The sequence below is a fragment of the Hevea brasiliensis genome, chromosome 9, assembly GCF_030052815.1.
Source record: "Hevea brasiliensis isolate MT/VB/25A 57/8 chromosome 9, ASM3005281v1, whole genome shotgun sequence".
Classification (NCBI taxonomy): domain Eukaryota; kingdom Viridiplantae; phylum Streptophyta; class Magnoliopsida; order Malpighiales; family Euphorbiaceae; genus Hevea; species Hevea brasiliensis.
In genome coordinates this window covers 99518728-99534040 of record NC_079501.1, presented here as the reverse complement: position 1 = coordinate 99534040, position 15313 = coordinate 99518728, and the positions used below count along the sequence as shown (strand labels likewise).

Here is a 15313-nt window from a genome sequence, read left to right as displayed (position 1 = left end):
TCTGCATAAACCAGGTAGCAAACCTGCACAGGTTATGCAGTAAAAATCAATCAATTTTTGGGAGAGTTTGAAGAACAAAATTTCAGTTTAAGAGTCAGTCCCCAGCAGTTCACCAACCTTCCTCCATTAAAATACATCTATAAGGGACAAGATTCAACAATGTCAAAAATTGAATTTGGAGAGATTTAAGATAAAAACAAAAGCAATGTAAATAAAAGTAAATCAACAAAAGCAAGATAAAAGAACTTGGGGTGCCTCCCAAGAGCGCTAATTTATAGTCCTTAGCTGGACTCTTTTCATGTTTCATGGTGGCTGAAATTGGAATTTATTGCCTCTGTTTCCAATAGGTGCTTCAATGAATCTATACTTCATTTTCTTTCCATCACATGAGAAGATCCTTGTTGCTTTGTCTAAAAATCCGACCATTTCTTTCTTGACAACCTTTGGTGCATCTTTTTCTTTGAGAGATGGTTGTTTTACTTCATTTTTCTCCACTTGCTCAACTTGAAAGATTGGTGCCATAGGACAAGATGGATTACCCTTTAAATGTTGTGCAAATGCAGCCTCTTTTGGATTTTCATCATTGATACTCCCTTCATGGATAAGACAACTTTCAAGAGAAGCCTTCGGATAGCTCTTTCTAAAGTGCTCTTTTACTAACTCATCAACTATATCAATTCTCAAACAAGAGTCTACATCTTCATGTTGCTTCTTCTTATCATTGCCAATGTTGAAGACTAAATGATCCTCTCCGACTCTGAGAGTAAGCTTTTCACCTTTCACGTCAATCAAAGCACCAGCTGTAGCTAGGAAAGGCCTCCCCAAAATGATTGGGATATTAGAATCCTCTTCCATGTCCAAGATGACAAAGTCAACAGGTATATAGAATTTCCCAATCTTCAGAGGCACATTCTCTAAAATCCCTTCAGGATACTTAATTGATCTATCAGCTAACTGAAGAGAAATGTGGGTTGGCTTAAGATCTCCCATGTTGAGCTTCTCATAGATGGAGAGGGGCATAAGGCTTACACTAGCCCCTAAATCACATAAAACTTTTATAGAACATGATTCCCCAATGTGGCATGGAATTGAAAAACTCCCTGGATCCTTGAGCTTTGGAGGAAGTTTCCTTTGGAGGATAGCACTGCATTCCTCAGTTAAGGCTACAGTCTCATAATCTTCAAGTCTCCTCTTATTTGAGAGGATTTCTTTTAAGAATTTTGTATAAGAGGGCATTTGTGAAAGAGCATCAATAAAAGGCACATTTATGTATAGCTTCTTCAAAACCTCTAAGAACTTCCCAAATTGCTTATCAAGCTTGGCTTTTTGAAATCTTTGTGGAAAGGGAAGCTGTGGCTTGTAAGGCTCTGGAGGTATGTATTTCTCTTCTTTCTTTTTTCTTGCACTCTCTTTCTTTTCACTCTCTTGTTTTTCATTTTCATCAACATCTTCCTCATTTTCTCTCTTCTCACTTTTTTCACTCTTCTCATTATGCACTATTTTACCACTTCTCAGTGTAATGGCATGACATTGCTCTCTTGGGTTTTCTGGTTGACTTGGAAGTTTTCCAAAAGACTTGGTACCTGAGGAAGATGCTTGTTGTGCAATCTGATTTTCCAAAGATTCCGTTATGTGTCCAGATCTGTTCTAGCCTTGCTGTCATCTCTCTCATCTCCTCATCATGCTTAGTTTGGTTAGCAAGAATCTGTTGCAATAAAGCTTCTGTGGTGGAACTTTGTTCTTACTGTTTTGGTGGAGGTGCAGAATTCATGTTTTTCTGCTGAAAATTAGGCAATGGTTGCCTATTTTGCTGATATGGAATTCCTTGTTGCTGTTGTGGTTGAAAATTCTGATTTGGGACTTGACTTTGCTGATTTCCCCATGAAAAGTTGGGATGATTCCTCCAAGTTGGAGTATAAGTTTGAGAGTAAGGATTCCCCATTTGCTTGTTTCTATAATTACCAACATATGCAGCTTGCTCTCTATAGTCTACTCCACAGCTGGTAGTTCCTTCTGCATAAGCACCTTGTTGTGAACTTCCAGATGATGATGATGAACTAACCAACATACTCAAATCTTCCATCTTCTTAGCCAAGACATTTGTAAGTGCATCAAACTTTGCATTAATCATGTTGAACGGATCAAGATCATACATTCCAGCAGCTTGCCTCTTTTGAGTTGGAGCTGGTCCTCTTGGACTACTCCAAAGATGAGTATTCTTTGCAATTTTCTCCAATAGCTCATAAGCTTCATCTTCATGCTTCATAATAAATTCTCCTCCTGTTTGAGCATCAATAATCCCTCTGATTGCAGGAGTGACATTTGTGTAAAAATTCTGGTTTATCATCCATTTCGGAATGGCATGATGTGGGCATAGTCTCTCTAATTCCTTCCATCTCATCCATGACTCATAGAGAGTTTCATCTTCTCTTGGTCTAAAAGCTGTCATTTGATTCCTTAATTCTTGAGTTTTTCTAGGTGGAAAATATTGTGCAAGAAATGCATCGGTGAGTTGCTCCCAATTTCTGATGGAGTTGTGAGGTAAAGAATCAAGCCAATCCAATGCTCTATCTTTCAAAGAGAATGGGAATAGCTTCAATCTTGCTGCATCATCAGACACTCCAGGTTGTTTTTGCATGTCACAGATCATAGCAAACTTCTTTAGATGTGTGTGTGGATTTTCAGAAGGATGTCCCCCAAATTGGGAATTTTGAATCATTTGAAGAACTCCAAAATCCATCTTGTAACTATTTGCATCAATTCTTGGTCTTGCTATGCTCTCTCTCAAATCATCAAAATGAGGAAAAGCATGATCCATCATACTTCCCCTAGGCACATTAGCATTTATAATCTCTTCACCTTGGGCTGCATTTTCATTGTTTCAATCATTTCCAGCATTACCGCCACCAATTCTAATTCTTTCATCAGCCATGTCTGCTTCTAATTCAGTTTCTCTCAAAGCTTCTTTTCTTTTTCTGGTTTCTTTCTTGTTGGCTTTACAAAATTTCTCAATTTCAGGATTTAACAATAAGGATGTGTCACTTGTGCTTCTAGCTCTTCTCATAAAAGATAAAAAGTACCTGAAAAAGAATAAACAAACACAAAATGAAAAGATAACAAAGATAAAACTAAAATAATCAAGAATTCAATCTTAAACAAACAACTCCCCGGCAACGGCGCCAAAAAATTGATGTGGCCTAACCGCAAGTGCACGGGTCGTACAAGTAATATAAAAAAGATATCGTTCCCACGAGGAGTTGTGTTAATGATTGAATTTTTTGATATAAAAAGTTGACTAAATTGAACTATTTTTGAAATCAAAGCAATAAATTGATGGGTATTGGAGTGTGAATTTTATGTGTGTGAGATTAATAGTCTATTCAACAATGTAATGATTAAACTAAATTTGCATCAAATTAAAATAAGCAAATTCAAATATGGCAAGATTTAAATTGGCAAGTAATTAAATTCAATTGGAAATTAACAATGATAAAAAGGCGATTCAGGAGTTCGGGATTTCATATTCGAGCTATTTTGGGATTTTAAATTGGTTATCCAACATTGTGAAACTTACGGGTTTTAAGGAGATTAATTCTTAAATCCTTTGAATACCCTTTCGAGTGAGACAAAGAGTGCCTTAATCAATCTAATCCTACTTTCATGGAGTTAGAGTTAATTAAGACCCATTAAGTTCTTTAATTAATCTGTAAATCCTCTTAATCCTTAGTCTATTTCTAGAGCTAAGTTAATTAAGTCCAATTTCTTGATTATCTATCACAAGGCCTTCTCCTTTCGGTGTCTCAACCATGGATTAAGAACATCACTTAATGGGAACCTACACTAAGCATGTCATTAAGCACACAAGAAATGAATAAAACTCATTAAGACCACAAAATATGGATTACCCAATCAAAATCCACAAAATATCTCAAATATTATAACCCTTACTCCAGAATCAATCTAAAACTACTCACTATCCATAATGTTTACAAGATATTCTGAGTTTAATGGAAATAAAGCTTTAATCTAAGCTAAGAAACAAAAAACTCAACACTAGAAATGTAGGAAAAATGTAAGAAGAGAAAGAAATCTCCAAATCTGGTTGGAAATGGTGTGGGAGGTAATTGTGACTCTTCAGCTGTTGCCTTTCCTTTCCCTTTTTCTTCCTTTCTTTCTTCCTCTTTCTAAAATGGGAAATGGGGCTATTTATAGAATTTTCTGACATGGAGCCCTAAAATGGTGTGTTTTAGGAGGGATTTTCTAAGGGAATCTTCTGCCAGCTCATTAATGAAATCTTTGTGGGACTGCATAAGTGGACTGCATAAGTCATGCAGTCCCTTATGCAGTTTTCGGCTGGTTCTGGCTCACTTATGCGAAACTGCATGACCAGGCGCATAGGTTATGCACAATTCTGTGAGATTGCATAAGGGAAGCGTGAATCTGCATAGGCTATGCGCTCTCCTTATGCACAATTCGGCAGGTTTTGGGATAATATTTCTTCTCCTTATGCGGATCTGCATAGCTTATGCGGCAAGTTATGCCCAATTTGGCCAATGCATATTTCAACTTTGAGACTTGTTTTTGACATCTTTGGCTGTAGAGATCACTCCTCAATGGCAAAATTTCTTTTTAGTCCTTCAAAAACACCATTTTTCCTACAAAACAAAGTAGAAATTACAAATTAATCCAAAATTGACAATTAAGAAAAACTAACTAAATAACTAATGAAATTAGCTAAAAGTGACTAATAATCAAATAAAATGGCTATGAAATTAAACCTAAATGATTTTGCAAAATGTATGCATCACAAGTTCCTGACCAGGACAGATAGATTTAATCAGAAAAGAGTTTCTGATGAGAAAAATCTTTTTATCAAGAACTGGAATTAAAAGAGAACATAATATTTATAGCAAATGGGGTTTGACATAAACTATGACTCCAGCTTGAATTGAGATTTTGTAACAGAGAGATTCTAGTGCATCTCACAATAAAACTCATAAATTCCATCATCTAATTCAATAACGTGTTTGAAGAGAGGCATGACACTGGATATTATGAGATGAAAATGAGGAACAAGTGTTTGTAAGATAATAAGGTAGTTGGCCAATTTATAAAAAAAAAAAAAAAAAAGTCAGTAGTTGAGGGTTTTTTCTTCCAAAATTTCCTGTGGACGCACTCGCTTTTCATAAATGTGATCATTGTTCAAAAAGTTGTTGGATTTATTTTGGTAAAAATGTGTAATATTTCATATGAAATAATAAAAAAAATTATAAATATCGTAATCTCTCAGTCTTTCTAAACAGGGTTAATTAAAAAAATAATTTGATCCTTATGTTTCATAATGTTTAAGATTGGAGTTTCACTGTGCTCATTATGGGCACATATGAGACTCTATATTAATTTAAAAAAAAAACTATAGAACTGAATAAATATAAGAAAAATAGTAAAAATAGGTTATTCTAATTAGGAAACTATTAAAATTTTAGATTTAAAAAGAAAAGTTAACCTGCAAAAAGGAAAAATATATAATCAGATTACTTTTTACGAATTCTTGATCTATTAAATTTTTTTTTTAATTTGAAAGGAAAAATTAAAGATAAAAGTGAAAATATAACATTAAAAATGTTCTACTTAATGTATTTAAATACAAAATTGTTATGGAAGATTTTATTTATTGGTTTTTCTCCTATTTAATAAAAGTGATCACAATTTCTTATATGATAATATTTTCTTTTATTATTTTTTCCTATTTAATATTTGTGAGAAGTGTTGGTAGTTGGTAACGGGTCTTTTCTTCTAAATTTCTAGTGGACCAGGCTGAAAGTTTTTTTTTTTTTTAAATAAATATGTATTTATTCTCTATCTATTTTGATTAATGGGCGAGTAAAAATGATCATATAAATGTTAATAGTTGGTAAGAGGCATTTTCTTCCTAAATTTCTAGTGGACCCTCATGTTGAAGTTTGTAGCTGAGGCTAAGAGGTACTCCTTTTTCTATTTGCTACCTTAGCTCGATTCCAACAAAATTAATTATTTATGAAAAATTATTATTATAAAGTTCTACTGAATTAATTACTCCATAAAACAATATATGTTGATAAATTTATAATATTTTTCATAAATATGATTATTGTTCAAAAAATGCCTGATGAATGGAGGAGGAGTATTTTAGTACATATTTTTAAAAATAAGGGAGACATACAGAGTTGCTCAAACTATAGGGGAATTAATCTCATGAGCCATACTATGAAGTTGTGGGAGAGAGTTGTAGAGCATCGACTACGTCATGATACTTTTATCTCTCCCAATCAATTTGACTTCATGCCCGGTCGTTCAACTATGGAAGCGATCTTTCTCATTAGAAGCTTGATGGAGAAATATAGAGATGTGAAGAAAGATCTACACATGGTTTTTATTGATTTGGAGAAGGCTTATGATAGTGTTCCAAGAGATGTCTTATGGAGAGTTTTAGAACAAAAGAGGGTATCTATTAGGTACATACAAGTGTTGAAAGATATGTATGAAGGAGCAACTACTATTGCACGCACAGTGGGAGGGGACACAAGAGATTTTCAAATCTCAGTTAGATTACACTAAGGATCAGCTATAAGCCTTTACCCTTTTACATTAGTTTTAGATGAATTGACGAAATATATACAAGAGAGTATCCCTTGGTGCATGATGTTTACGGATGATATAGTTCTGATAGATGAGAAGCGAGAAGGAGTCAATAGAAAGCTTAGAGAAGTACTTTAGAGTCAAAGGGCTTTAAGTTAAGTAGAATGAAGACAGAATACATGCATTGCAAGTTCAATGAAGGCCAAACTAGTGATAGAAAAGGAGTTAGTTTGGATAGAGTGGTACTGTCTCAAAGTAATTACTTTAAATATCTTGGCTCAGTCCTTCAAGTAGATGGGGGATGTGAGGAGGATGTTAGTCATAGGATTAAAGCCGGATGGTTAAAGTGGAGACGTGCCACAGGAGTTTTATGTGATCGCAAGATTCCTAATAAGTTGAAAGGAAAATTTTACCATACAGCCATACAACCGGCCATGTTATATGGTAGTGAGTGTTGGGCACTGAAGGAGTCGTATGTGTCTAAGATAAGAGTTGCTGAGATGAGAATGTTAAGGTGGATGAGTGGCCATACTAGACTAAATAAAGTTCATAATGAGAGTATTAGAGAAAAGGTAGGAGTATTGCCAATTGAGGATAAGTTGAGAGAAGGGAGATTGAGGTAGTTTGGTCATGTGAAGCGTAGATATATGGAGGCTCCAGTTAGACAAGTAGATCATATTAGGTTAGATGATAGAGAGAAAAGAAGAGGTAGACCTAAACTGACTTGGAGGAGAGTAGTACAACATGACCTAGAAGCACTACACATTTCTGAGGATTTAACCCAAAATCGTTTAGAGTGGAGAAAGCGATTCTATATAGTCGACCCAAAATTTTTGAGATAAAAGCTTAGTTGAGTTGAGTTAAGTTGAGTTGTTCAAAAAGTTATTGGATTTATTTTAGTAAAATATATAATATTTAACATGAAGTAATAGCAAAAAAAAATTATAAATATCATACTTTCTGTCTTTCTAATTAAAAACAATAATAATTTACTCCTTATTTTCTAAACTATTAATTTTGGCTTTTTACTGACTATAAAATTTTAAAATTTTCCTATAATTCAATCTTCATATTTTAAAATAAATCACATAATTTTAAAAATTAAATGTACTTTAATTCTTTAAGTATTATATTATTATATCCTATACAGTTTTATGAAATTGAGACAATATAAATTTGAATTACATAATTTTTATATTACTATAAATTTACATAAAAAAAATTAAGATAAATTACTTTTACAAAATATAATAGTAATTATTTTAATTTAAAAGAGACAACAAAATTCATATCCATCAACAAAGATAGGCTAAGGATAAATACAAATATGTTTCCAAATAATACAGATTTAAAGATTATTAGAAAAAATATAAAGAAAAAAAAAGAAAAATATACAGAGTAATCACTAGTGAAAATACTTACATATGATTATCTAAAAAGCTTATAAGTGCAAAAAGGAGAGAGAAAAGGGAGAGGGCTTAAAGAAGGAGGCTGCTAAGTACCTTGCTTGTGGTTTGAGTTTTTTAATTCTTATATTTTTCACTACAAGGATTGAAAATATTAATTTTGAAACAATAGAATTAGAGAGTACTTTTTTTTTACCATGCTATTTTCATAATGTAAGATATCAAATCTGCTCTCAGAATTTGTAGAAATTAAATAGTGTTAGAAGAAGATTGCAGTTTCACTGTGCTCGTTATGGGAACATATGGGAGTCTATAGTAATTCTGAAAAAAAAAAAAAAAAAACTATAGAGCTGAATAAATATAAAAAAAAATAATAATAATAGATTATTCTAATTAGGAATCTATTAAAATTTTAGATTAAAAAAGAAAAGTTAAGGTGTAAAAAGGAAAAATATATGATAAATTACTTTTTAAGAATTCTCTATCTATTAAAAAAAGTATAAATTTGAAAGGCAAAATTAAAGATAAAAAGGAAAAACATAATATTAAAAATTTTTTACTTAATGTATTTAAATACAAAATTGTTATGGAATATTTTTTTATGGGTTTTTCTCCTATTTAATAAACATTATCACAATTTCTTATATTATAACATTTTCTTATATTGTTTTTTTTATTTAATAATATTTAGGAAAATATTTTTCATTTTTATTTAATGCAATAAAAATTTTCTTTTTGTGTGAACGTATATATAAAATCAAAAGTTAAGATTTGAAAGTGTGATAAATGAGTGGTATATTTTTAATTATTGAATAAATTATGTTAGAGAAAAATAAAATATTATAATTAATAATTAAAATTAATATTAATGTAAAAATAAGAATTAATTAGATAAAAATTTAGAATTATGTATGATTTTTTATTTAGTAAAAAATTTTTTTGACATTATTAAGGATGGAGATAATAAATTATCACACATTATTTGGCCAACACTCAAGTTGACATTATCCTTTCAAAAAAATAATAATAAAAAATAAAAGATGAAATTGACAGGCTGTAGCCTGTAACCACATATGTACATGTCATTGTCCCCTTCCTTGTAGGGCCCTGTTAGTACGATCCCATTCCCACTAAATATGAGAGTCCAATAAAAGAAAATATTGATTTTGACAAATTTAAAGAGTTTGCAATAATTCAAATAAAGAAAAGAAAATTGACTCTCTCGTTTATTTTCTTTATAGACTGTTTAATGCTATACTTTATAAACTCTTTAATACTATAGACTTTCCAATCCTAATTTAAATTTGAAATTTTTATTATTAATTAGCGATAGCGCTTTGTTTATTTATTATTAATAAGCTAAATTCATTCTTGACAGATTAGTGTTTTCTTTTATTTCTCTCATTTTTGTGAAATTTTTCTTTTTTTTAAAAAAAAAGAAGAAAAACCATAGAATTGATTTCTCTATCTTATCTTATTTTCCCTTTATGAATTTTTTTTTTCACATTTCTGTAAAAAGTGTGTGTTAATTTTGAATTATCATTGATCAATTATCGAACAAGCGTGATCTTTTAAAAGATTATAATAATTGTGATAAACTCCAGGAGCTTTCTTCTCTAAATTCTCTCTCTCTCTCTCTCTCTCTCTCCTTTCCCTTGTGAGCTTTTTGTCACGATCTGATCCTACGGATAGGATTGGCATTGGGACATAGGTTAGTATAAGGCCCCCAAAGCTTGTAGGAAGCCTAACTGTTCATTAGCCCAACCTTGAAGCCTAACTGTTCATTAGCCCAACCTTGAAGCCCATATACAAGCCCATTTTAAGAAAACAATCGGACAAAGTCTGGCTATAACTTGGACCATCCAATAGAGAGTTTTTAGCTCGCCCGACCTGTAATCACATAATACATATATTAAGGGAGCTCAGCTCACCCTCACCATTCCCAACATAGCAATATAAATCAAATGGGAGCTCAGCTCTCTCACCCAAGGTGAACATTCATCCACACATTCACACATACATAGATTAATAAGTTTATAATTCCAAAATAAATATTCTTTTACAGTCCCATACTAAATAAGGTATTTCTAATACATGCAGAGATCTAGATTTCAAAATAAACAACATGGAATACGGAAATAGCAACTAATGAACTTGCGAGGAAGAAAACAGGTTAATGGCAAAGAAAAGTCTTCCTATAACCTAAAAAAATAGGGTGAACAAGAGTGAGCATTTGACTCATAGAGTAAGATATTGATTTTACATACAATTTCTATAATTATCTAGTACTAATGCATCCCTAAGGATGAAATGCAGCATAGATCAGTAATTTCAAACAATTTCAATAATACTTGTACAAAGAATAATTTAGAGTACTCACACACCCGTGTATCACACCGGTATAAATACAATATGAGAGTTGATCCCCTATACAGTTCTCTTAATCCAAGGCCTGCCAACAAGATAAACTCAAGCTGAACTTTCTCTTACAATCTAAGTGTGGGGGTTAGTTAGATCAACTCAAAGCTGTACTTGCCTCGACTTATTACAAAAGGACTGGGGGCCAAGCGAGACTAGCTCAAGCTGATTTGCCCATCCTACACATATCCACCACCAATTCACCACACGCACACAGCTCCAAATTACCCCAGGCGACACCCACCTCAAACCATCAAGTAAAGATGCAATATAAAGCATGCATATACTAGCTAATACATATATCTATAAGTGATGCACGGGCATGCTGTGACACATAATAATAATAATATTGAAATTATAAATAAAATTAATATCTACTCACAGTACTTCATAAGTCACTACGGTGATTGGGCGGAGAAGGAAGGTTAGCCTGACTCACTTAAATAATTACATTACAAACTGATCAATATTTACTTAAAATAAAACTTTGAAAGAGTCAAAGACAGCATAAGTTTTGTCGAAAATTTGACAGAATTTTCTCTATATCTAGGACCTACCCAACTTATAAAAGGGTTTAAATAACACTTCTAAATCATACACCTCAATATATATCCCATTAACATCATATGGTCCCTTAAGAGCCCTCCAAAAACAGGAAAAACTCATATATTACATATAAAATAATTATTTAAAAATTCATGGTGTTACACTTTTAGGGTGTCTACTAGTGAGCGTTTTCACCGATAGTTATCTCTCTCCCTTTTTTCTGTTTGTTTTTATTCTTTATGTTTTTCTCAATAATTTTTAGATCCGTAATATTTTCAAAATAAATTTATATTTTTTCTCAGTCTATTCTTAGTAATAGATAAAAAAGAAATATCAATAGTCGATAACGGTCTTTTCTTTCTAAATTTCTAGTGGACCCACACGTTGGTGCTTATAGCTGATGTTAAAAATTATATTTTTTTCCCAAAATAGATTTATATTTATTCTCAATCTATTTTTGTTCATACATGAGAGAGTAAAGATGATCAGTCGGTAGTTGATAAGAGGTTTTTCCTTCCTAAATTTCTAGTGAACCCACTCGTTAATTAAAGAAACAATTTGGTCCTTATTTTTCAAACTATCAATTTTGAATGTTTAATTTTGATTATAAAATTTTAAATTTTTAGTATAATTCAATCTTCATATTTTAAAATAAATCACATAATTTTAAAATTTAAATGTGCTTTAATTCTTTAAATATTATTATATTATTATATACCGTAAAGTCTTATACTTTTCATTTACGGTAGTACTACAAGCACTGAATATATTAATTTTGAAACAATAGAATCAGAGAGTAGTTTTAAAAGTATAAAATTACCATGCTATTTTCATAATGTAAAAATTAAATAGTATTAAAAGAAGACTGCAGTTTCACTGTGCTCATGATGGGCCCATAAGAGAAACTATAGAGCTGAATAAATATAAAAAAAAAAAAGTAAAAATAGGTAATTCTAATTAGAAATCTATTAAAATTTTAGTTTTAAAAAGAAAAGTTGACCTGTAAAAAGGAAAAATATATAATAAGATTACTTTTTACGAATTCTTGATCTATTAAAAAAATTTTAAATTCGAAAGGAAAATTAAAGATAAAAAGGAAAAATATAAAAGTAACAATGTTATACTTAATGTATTTAAATACAAAATTGTTAAGGAATATTTTATTTATGGGTTTTTCTCCTATTTAATAAAAATTATCACAGTTTCTTATATGATAATATTTTCTTTTATTATTTTTTCTATTTAATATTTATGAGAAGTGTTGATAATTGATAATGGGTCTTTTCTTTCTAAATTTGTGGTGGACCCATGCATTGATGCTTATAGTTGAGGTAGAAGATTTTTTTTTTTTAAATAAATATGTATTTATTTTTTTTTATCTATTTTAATTAATGGGTGAGGAAAAAAGATCATATAAGTGTTAATAGTTAATGAGAGGTCTTTTCTTCCTAAATTTCTAGTAGATCCATGCATTGATGCTTATAGTTGAGGTAGAAGGTTTTTTTTTTTTTTAAATAAATATGTATTTATTTTTTTTTATCTATTTTAATTAATGGGTGAGGAAAAAAGATCATATAAGTGTTAATAGCTAATGAGAGGTCTTTTCTTCCTAAATTTCTAGTGGACCCATGCATTGATGCTTATAGTTGAGCTAGAAGTTTTTTTTTTTTTTTTTTAAATATGTATTTATTTATTTTTTATCTATTTTAATTAATGGGTGAGGAAAAAAGATCATATAAGTGTTAATAGTTAATGAGAGGTCTTTTCTTCCTAAATTTCTAGTGGGCCTATGTCATTGATGCTTATAGTTGAAATTGAAGGTTATTTTTTTTTAAATAAATATGTATTTATTCTTAATATATTTTAATTAATGGGTGAGGAAAAAAGATCATATAAGTATTAATAGTTAATGAGAGGTCTTTTCTTCCTAAATTTCTAGTGGACCCATGCATTGATGCTTATAGTTGAGGTAGAAGTTTTTTTTTTTTTTTAAATAAATATGTATTTATTTTTTTTATCTATTTTAATTAATGGGTGAGGAAAAAAGATCATATAAGTGTTAATAGTTAATGAGAGGTCTTTTCTTCCTAAATTTCTAGTGGGCCCATGTCATTGATGCTTATAGTTGAAATTGAAGGTTATTTTTTTTAAAATAAATATGTATTTATTCTTAATATATTTTAATTAATGGGTGAGGAAAAAAGATCTTATAAGTATTAATAGTTAATGAGAGGTCTTTTCTTCCTAAATTTCTAGTGGGCCCATGTCATTGATGCTTATAGTTGAAATTGAAGGTTATTTTTTTTAAATAAATATGTATTTATTCTTAATATATTTTAATTAATGGGTGGGTAAAAGTGATCATACAAGTGTTAATAGTTGGTAAGATGTCTTCTCTTCTTAAATTTTTAGTGGACCCACATGTTGAAGTTTATAGCTGAGGCTAAGAGATACCCTTTTTCTATTTGCTTTCTTAGCTAGACTCTAACAAAATTAATTATTTATAAAAAATTATTATTATAAAGTTCTACTGAATTAATTACTCCATAAAACAATATATGTTGATAAGTTTATAATATTTTTCATAAATATGATCATTGTTCAAAAAGTTATTGGATTTATTTTAGTAAATATATAATATTTAATATGAAATAATAACAAAAAAAATTATAAGTATCATAATTTCTATCTTTCTAATTAAAAAAAAAAATTTTCTCCTTATTTTCCAAACTAATAATTTTGGCTTTTTACTGATTATAAAATTTTAAATTTTTACTATAATTCAATCTTCATATTTTAAAATAAATCACAAAATTTTAAAATTTAAATGTACTTTAATTCTTTAAGTATTATATTATTATATCCTATAAAGTTTTATTTTTTTTTAAAATAAAAGATAGAGCTTTTATGAAATTAAGACAATATAAGTTTGAATTACAAAATTTTCATATTACTATAATTTTACATAAAAAATTTAAGATAAATTACTTATATAAAATATAATAATAATTATTTTGATTTAAAAGAGACGATAAAATTAATATCCATCAACAAGAATAGGCTAAGGATAAATACAAATATGTTTTCAAATAATATAGATTTAGAGATTATTAGAAAAAATATAAAGCAAAAAAATATAAAGAAACAATAGAATTAGAGAGTAATTTTTTTTACCATGCTATTTTCATAATGTATGATTTTAAATCTGCCTTAAGAATTTGTAGAAATTAAATTAATAATTAAATTAGAGAAAATAAAATATTATAATTAATAATTAAAATTAATATTAATGTAAAAAATAAGAATTAATTAGATAAAATTTAGAATTATGTATGATTTTTTATTTAATAAAAATCACTATTTGGCATTATTAAGGGATGGAGAATAAATTAATGTCACCATTATTTGGCCAACACTCAATTTGACATTATCCTTTCAAAATAATAATAATAATAATAAATAATAAATAAAATTGACAGGATGTTGTTTGTAACCACATATGTATATGTCATTGTCCCCTTCCTTGTAGGGCCCTGTTAGTACAATCCCATTCCCACTAAATATAAAAGTCCAATAAAAGAAAATATTGATTTTGACAAATTTAAAGAGTTTGTAATAATTCAAAGAAAGAAAAGAAAATTAATGGCTCTCTCGTTTATTTTCTTTGTAGGCTCTTCAATACTATAGACTTTCTAATTCTAATTTAAATTTGAAATTTTTATTATTAATTATAATATTTTATTTATTTATTTATTAATTATTAATAAGCTCAAATTCATTCTTGATAAATTAATATTTTCTTTTATTTCTCTCATTTTATGAAATTTTTCTTTTTTTAAAAAAAAAAAAACCATAGAATTGATTTCTCTATAATATCTTATTTTCCTTTTATGATTTTTTCCCTTTTCTATAAAAAGTGTGTATTAATTTTGAATTATCGTTGATCAATTTTATCAAACAAACGTGATCTTTCAAAAGATTATAATAATTGTGATAACTCCAACTGCTTTTTTCTCTAACTTCTCTCTCTCTCTCTCTCTCTCTCTCTCTCTCTCTCTCTTCGAAGTTTTAGGGTGTTTACATTTTTACCTATAATTATCTCTCTCGCTTTTTTTTATTTGTTTTTATTCTTTGTGTTTTTCTCAATAATTTATAGATTTATAATATTTTCGAAATAAATTTATATTTGTTCTCAGCCTATTCTTAGTAATAAATAAAAAAGAAATATCAATAGTTGGTAAGGGTTATTTCTTTCTAAATTTCTAGTGGACCCACACATTGGTGCTTATAACTGATGTCAAAAACTACTTTTTTTTTTTTTTGAA

General features: G+C 29.4%; 1 non-coding gene across 1 annotated transcript; it reads left to right on the top strand.

Annotated features, from left to right (window-relative positions):
* Nucleotides 1-2357: 2357 nt before the first annotated feature.
* LOC131183526 (small nucleolar RNA R71) lies at nucleotides 2358-2465 on the top strand. The gene has a single exon (XR_009151575.1). It is a non-coding gene; the product is annotated as a small nucleolar RNA R71 (small nucleolar RNA).
* The last annotated feature ends 12848 nt before the right edge of the window (nucleotides 2466-15313 follow it).